We start from the raw sequence: 6585 nt of genomic DNA, 5'->3' as shown, positions 1-6585 counted from the left end.
GCACTGCACTAAATGTAAATAGTCTAGAAGATAACAGGAACGGATCTAGCTGAACACTGTGAGCAGGACGCACTGCACTAAATGTAAATAGCAGGAACGGCTCTAGCTGAACACTGTGAGCAGGACGCACTGCACTAAATGTAAATAGCAGGAACGGATCTAGCTGAACACTGTGAGCAGGACGCACTGCACTAAATGTAAATAACAGGAACGGATCTAGCTGAACACTGTGAGCAGGATGCACTGCACTAAATGTAAATAGCAGGAACGGATCTAGCTGAACACTGTGAGCAGGACGCACTGCACTAAATGTAAATAGCAGGAACGGATCTAGCTGAACACTGTGAGCAGGACGCACTGCACTAAATGTAAATAGCAGGAACGGATCTAGCTGAACACTGTGAGCAGGACCCACTGCACTAAATGTAAATAGCAGGAACGGATCTAGCTGAACACTGTGAGCAGGACGCACTGCACTAAATGTAAATAACAGGAACGGATCTAGCTGAACACTGTGAGCAGGACGCACTGCACTAAATGTAAATAGCAGGAATGGATCTAGCTGAACACTGTGAGCAGGACGCACTGCACTAAATGTAAATAGCAGGAACGGATCTAGCTGAACACTGTGAGCAGGACGCACTGCACTAAATGTAAATTGCAGGAACGGATCTAGTTGAACACTGTGAGCAGGACGCACTGCACTAAATGTAAATAGTCTAGAAGATAACAGGAACGGATCTAGCTGAACACTGTGAGCAGGACGCACTGCACTAAATGTAAATAGCAGGAACGGATCTAGCTGAACACTGTGAGCAGGACGCACTGCATTAAATGTAAATAGTCTAGATAGAAGATAACAGGAACGGATCTAGCTAAACTGAATACAGTGTATATATATATATGCAACACCTGTGATGCATATATATACACAATACACTGTAAGTGCAGCTAACTGACTGACTGTTCTGCCTAATCTATCTAACTCAAATCAAATGACACCGTCTCTCTCTCTCTCTATCTCTCAGCACACCGGAACACACACTACACAGGGCCGCCGTGCAGGCGGCCTTATATAGTGTGGGGTGTGTACTAAATCCCCTGAGCCATAATTAGCCAAAGCCACCCTGGCTTTGGCCAATTACAGCTCTCTCTACTGACGGCGCTGTGATTGGCCAAGCATGCGGGTCATAGTGCATGCTTGGCCAATCATCAGCCAGCAATGCACTGCGATGCCGCAGTGAATTATGGGCCGTGACGCGCCACACGAATTTGGCGCGAACGGCCCATATCGTTCGCAATTCGACGAACGATCGAACAGCCGATGTTCGAGTCGAACATGGGTTCGACTCGAACACGAAGCTCATCCCTAGTCAGGGCCAGCCATAACACCTAGCACAGCATAATAACTAACCCCCCCGGCACAGAACAAAAAAAAACCCAGTGCAGCATAAGTATGGCACAATAATGAACCGCAAAGCATGGCACAATAATGAGCCACAAGTATGGAACAATAATGAACCACAAGCATGGCACAATAATTAAATATCAGCATGGCACAATAATTAAATATCAGCATGGCACAATAATAAGCCTCCAATATTGCACAATAATTAGCCTCTCATCATGGCAGAACAATTAAATCCCAGCATGGCACAATAATGAACCACAGCACAGTAGTAAACCCCCAGGAATGTGCATTATTAACTGCTAGAACTACACAATAATCAACCCCCAAACACTGCACAATAATTAACCTCCAGAATTATAACAGTCAGTGGGCCCCCTTCATTGTGAAACATACAACAGAGCATATTCATGGAAGAGGTCAGCACTATGTGTGGTCACCACAATAGTGGTCAGTGTGCCCACTGTACAATGCATACAGGGGGGGGGGCTGGTCAGTGACCAGCCTACAGTGGGTGGACAGTGAGCAGCATACAACTGAGGAGGGGAGTCAGGACCCCTTAGAGTGCCCCTTAGAGTGCCTTGGAGTTCCCAGATTAAGAGTGACCCCCTTAAGAGTGCCAAGATCAAGAGTGTCCCCTTAGAGTGCCCATATAGATCAGGCTTAACCATGAGTGCCCAGATTAGGATTCACCCTGTGACCACTTAGAGTGCCCAGAGCAGGAGTGACCCCTATGATCACAGTGGACATATAGATCAGGCTTTCTCCTTATAATGGAGTGCCCCTTTCACAGTGCTCAGGGCAGGAGTGCCCCCCCAGAGTGTCCAGAACAGGAGAGGGACCCCTCAGGGTGCCCAGAGCAGAAAAAAGTGTCCCCTTAAAGTGCCCAGAGCAAGAGAGAGACCCCCTAGAGTGCCCAGAGAAGAATAAATTACCTCCTTAGAGTGCTCAGAGCAAGAGATTGCCCCTTAGAGAACCCAGAGCAGGAGAATGCCCCCTTAAGGTGCTCAGAGCAGGAGAATGCCCCCCTAAAGTGTCCAACACAGGAGTGTCCCCTCAGAGTTCCCACAGCAGGAGTAACCCCTTTGATCAGTGCCCATATAGATCAGGCTTCCCCCTAAAGTGCCAAGATTAGGAGTTCCCCTTTAGAGTGCCCAGATTAGGAGTGACCCTTTAGAGTTGCCAAGATTAGGAGTGACCCCTTAGATCAGTGCCCATATAAACTAGACTTCCCCCTTAAGAGTGCCAAAATTAAGCGTGCCCCTTTCAAGTACCCAAAGCAACAGTGACCCCTTTGAATGCCCTGATTAAAAGTGCCCCTTTAGAGTGCCCAGAGCAGGAGTGTCCCCCTCAGAGTGCCCCCTTAGAGTGCCCAAAGCAGGAGAGTGACCCCTTAGAGACTAATGGTACACTCTAAATGGGGACACCTGATCTGGGCACTGTAAGCAAGCACTTCTGATCTGCGCACTCTAATGATTGCAGTGCCCAGATTACAGGATTCCCCTTATCCAGATCAGGCAGGCATACCCCTACATCAGTGCCTGCCACCACCATAGAAGAGGACTGGAGGACTGAATGACTGGAGGACCCCCCTTGTTCCAGCTCAGCGGCTCCATAAGGAAGAGGCACTGCCTGCCAGAAACACAATTCTTCCTAGCAACAGGCATTTAGAGGTAAGTAAAAAAAAAAAAAATATCCAAATGTTTTTTTGTTTTTTGTTTTTAGAATTTTTCAGGTATGTTTGTTTTTTTGGGTGGAACCCCACTTTAACCCAGCCCCTGCCAGGACACACTGAAGATCAGTGACTTATGTGGCCAGAGCCGCGGTATCCCTCCTCTATATGGAAGAGTCCCCAGACCTTTTTGTCACACATTTTTTAATAAAAAATTGTGTGGCATTATATTGAAAATTCAAGTGTGTACATTTTGGGGGTGCTATGAAGGTGTTTAAAGAATGTTTGGGGGTGCTTCAGCACACCCAAGCTCCCACCTGGCACCACCCCTGTAGTGCTGCTAGGCGAAAGTGCTAACCACTTTACATCAAGGTGCTTCTAGTGGAGGGTAGTGGTCATGTGTAATCAGTATTAGGGAGTAAAGATCTTTGCTGTCAGATTTTGCAGGATTTCACTGGTGAAAAACTGTTGGACTACACTCAGGTAGCACATACCTTAGCACATACCTTAGCAGGGCAGATTTTCTTTGGGAGAAATACAGCCTCTGGTTCAGGTTTGTTCTGAATTAGCTTTGCCTCATGCATTTCATGGCCATGATTTCTTCACTCCTCCCTTTTGGTTACGTTTCCATTAGTGCGACTAAAAAGTCACGCGAATTCAAGTGCGACTTTGCAATGCAAATTTTAATGTGATTTTGTGCGACTTTACGAACAACTTCATGGGACTTTGATGTTATGCGATTTGGTCATAGTGACATAATCCTTTTCCTGCTCAGTCATTTCCCTTTCCTCTTTCGTTGTCAGGTGTTGTATAGTGTTTAGCAAACATTTTGGCTATGCAATATGTTGGGTCAGCAGTCATTAAAGCTGCTGTAGCAGCGTTAATAGATGAAGAAGAAGAGGATAACCGGAGGAGGAGAAGGCATAGGTTTTGGATCCATCCCATCATCACCCAAAGGGTACATGCTTTGCTCTCCCTATGTTGCCATCACAGCATATTTACAAGCAGTCACTGTAATATATGTGTAATTTTTATGTGGTCAATGTAGCTAATAGCCATATATTTTCTCTTTACAGTTTCGATGAATTGTTGGCTTTCCTCTCTAGACATCTAGAGCGACAAAACACCAGTTTCCGAAGGAGCATTTTGGCCGTTGAAAGACTATAAGATGAGGTATAATGAGGTATAATGAGGTAACTTTTCATACCTACTTTTTCCTGTTCTTACTTTATCTGTGGCATTTGGAGATCCGCCTCATTATTTGACCCTTTTTACTTATACAGTACATGAAGTGAAATAATTAATACTCTCATGTAATTGTGGGTGTGATTGTGTCTGCCATATTATTGTCCCTGTTCACCAGTGTTTCTCCTCCTCCTCTTCTTCCTTCACTTCCTAAGGCACCGCCTTCCAAGCTATTTTTTTTTCTAATATAGAAGTAACTTATTGTTATTATGCATCATTCTCATAAACTGTATTAACTTTGCCATTTTAGGTACCTGGCAACTGGACATTCCTTTGCAAGTTCGCATTTTGAGTTCTTGGTTGGCAAAACTACTGCCAACAATATTATACATAATACCTGTAGAGCTATCTGGAATGTTCTTAGGGATTTCCTCCTGAAGAAGCATACTACCGAAGAGTTACCGCAAGATAGCGGAAGTTTTCTGGGACTGATGCAATTTTCCAGATTGTGTCGGGGCCAGGGGCGTTGCTAGGTGGCAAAAAGACCAGGGGCTTCAGCCGGAAGTCCGAGCCCGGGAGGGGGGTGTTACCTACCAAAAAGAACCAGACTTCTTTTTTTTGGTCTGCTCCAGGCCCCCTGAGGATTGCAGTGAGGGCCATACAAGCCCAGAGGACCCCTGTCACCAACAAACCTGTCCAGGGGATTGGAAGGAAACCTGCAGGTATCGGCAACAGGGAAGAGGAGTCTACAGAGCCAATCCAACAGTGCCATTTATACAAGTGCCATTCCTTGGAGTGAGCTGTTTTCTTTATATGTGGAGTTTCCCAAGATGTTTTGATATCAAGATCTGAACATAGTTCTTCTTCTTTGCTTGGGACCTGGATGTCTTTACAGATCCATCAGCAGAATTCCTTATCTGACCATCTGATGAGCCTTGTTTGACCTTTGGGTCATTGCTGGAGGTGAGCGGCCAATTCATAAATACAACAGTCGATGTTTGGATTGATGTGTTGTCTGTTTTTTCTTTTATCAAGTTACCCATATGAGATTTTTTACCTTTTATATCAACTGACTTCTACCATTGGGCTTTAGTTGGACTTTTATTCACATTTATATTTGTATGTTTTGGATACTTATCATGTTCATTCTTGATGCCAATTATTGTTTTAGCTATGTAGACATAGGATCGTTTGGCAGCAGCTCAGACTCTAGTATTTTTGTACTATCATCTTTCGGAAGAATGTTGAGGGAAAATGGATTTGACCTGCCACAGGACTGTCCGCTGGCAGAGACAAACGGACCTCCACTGCCATTTGTCTATGTTGGGGATGAGGCAATTGCTCTCAGTCACCATCTGTTAAGGCTTTATTCCAATCGATCTCTGAGTGAAGAGAGAAGAGTATTAAACTGCCCCCTAATGAGGGCAAGACAAGTTGTTGACATTTTATCTAAAAAGTAGTGGTTCCTACATACAGCAATAAATTTAAAAATGGAGAATGCAATATCTGCGGTAAAAGCAGCATGTGTGCTTCATAACTACTGTATGTCAAATTTGTGATAGGTACATTTTTGAAGATTCATTCATGCATGATATGAAGGGTGCACAATGGAGTGCCAGTAGGGGCACCAGCAATGGTGCCACTGTGCATGAGGATTTTACATCCTTTTTCATGTCTGCTACTGGTTTTGTCCCCTGGCAGCAGGATGCTATTTCATACTGTATCTCACTTTCCAGCATTTTCTGTTTTCTTATTGTTTGCCTTACTCCCCTGCGTGGGTGACACTTTTAATTCTCCAATTTTGTATGTTTGGTTCTTTTTGTTTTGTTTTTTGTTATATGTCTGTTAATGTGTAACTGCATTCAAATGCTGAATAAACAGATCTTTACAAAAAAAAAAAAAAAAGGAAAAAAAAACCACAAAATGTAACCAGAATATTGTTCCTGGGTAGTATTGCCTTTCCTGAACAGGCAGAATTTATTGGTGGGGTATACGGTGTACTTGGAGGGGGTGGGTACTGGTGATAAGGGAGATATGGGGGGGGGGTTGCATACATGCAGAGGATGTTGTTGGCTCCTCACCCACAAAGGATTGATCAGTTGACAGGAAAGCCATCCTGAGTGCAAATTTTTTCTCTGGGGGGACCTTTTTTCACCTGCCTAAAATTACAGTGACAAATGCTGTGTCTTCACGCTGGTTTTCCGCCATTGCCACTTGTAAAATTTTATCCATGAGTTTCCCAGCCCTAGCACTTCCACTTGTAAATTTTCTACAAGGCCTAGAGACATTGCCCTGGTTCAGCCTCCTCTTTATTAATTGG

Source organism: Aquarana catesbeiana, linkage group LG07 (assembly GCF_042186555.1).
Source record: "Aquarana catesbeiana isolate 2022-GZ linkage group LG07, ASM4218655v1, whole genome shotgun sequence".
Classification (NCBI taxonomy): domain Eukaryota; kingdom Metazoa; phylum Chordata; class Amphibia; order Anura; family Ranidae; genus Aquarana; species Aquarana catesbeiana.
Note: the sequence above shows the minus strand (reverse complement) of the source record.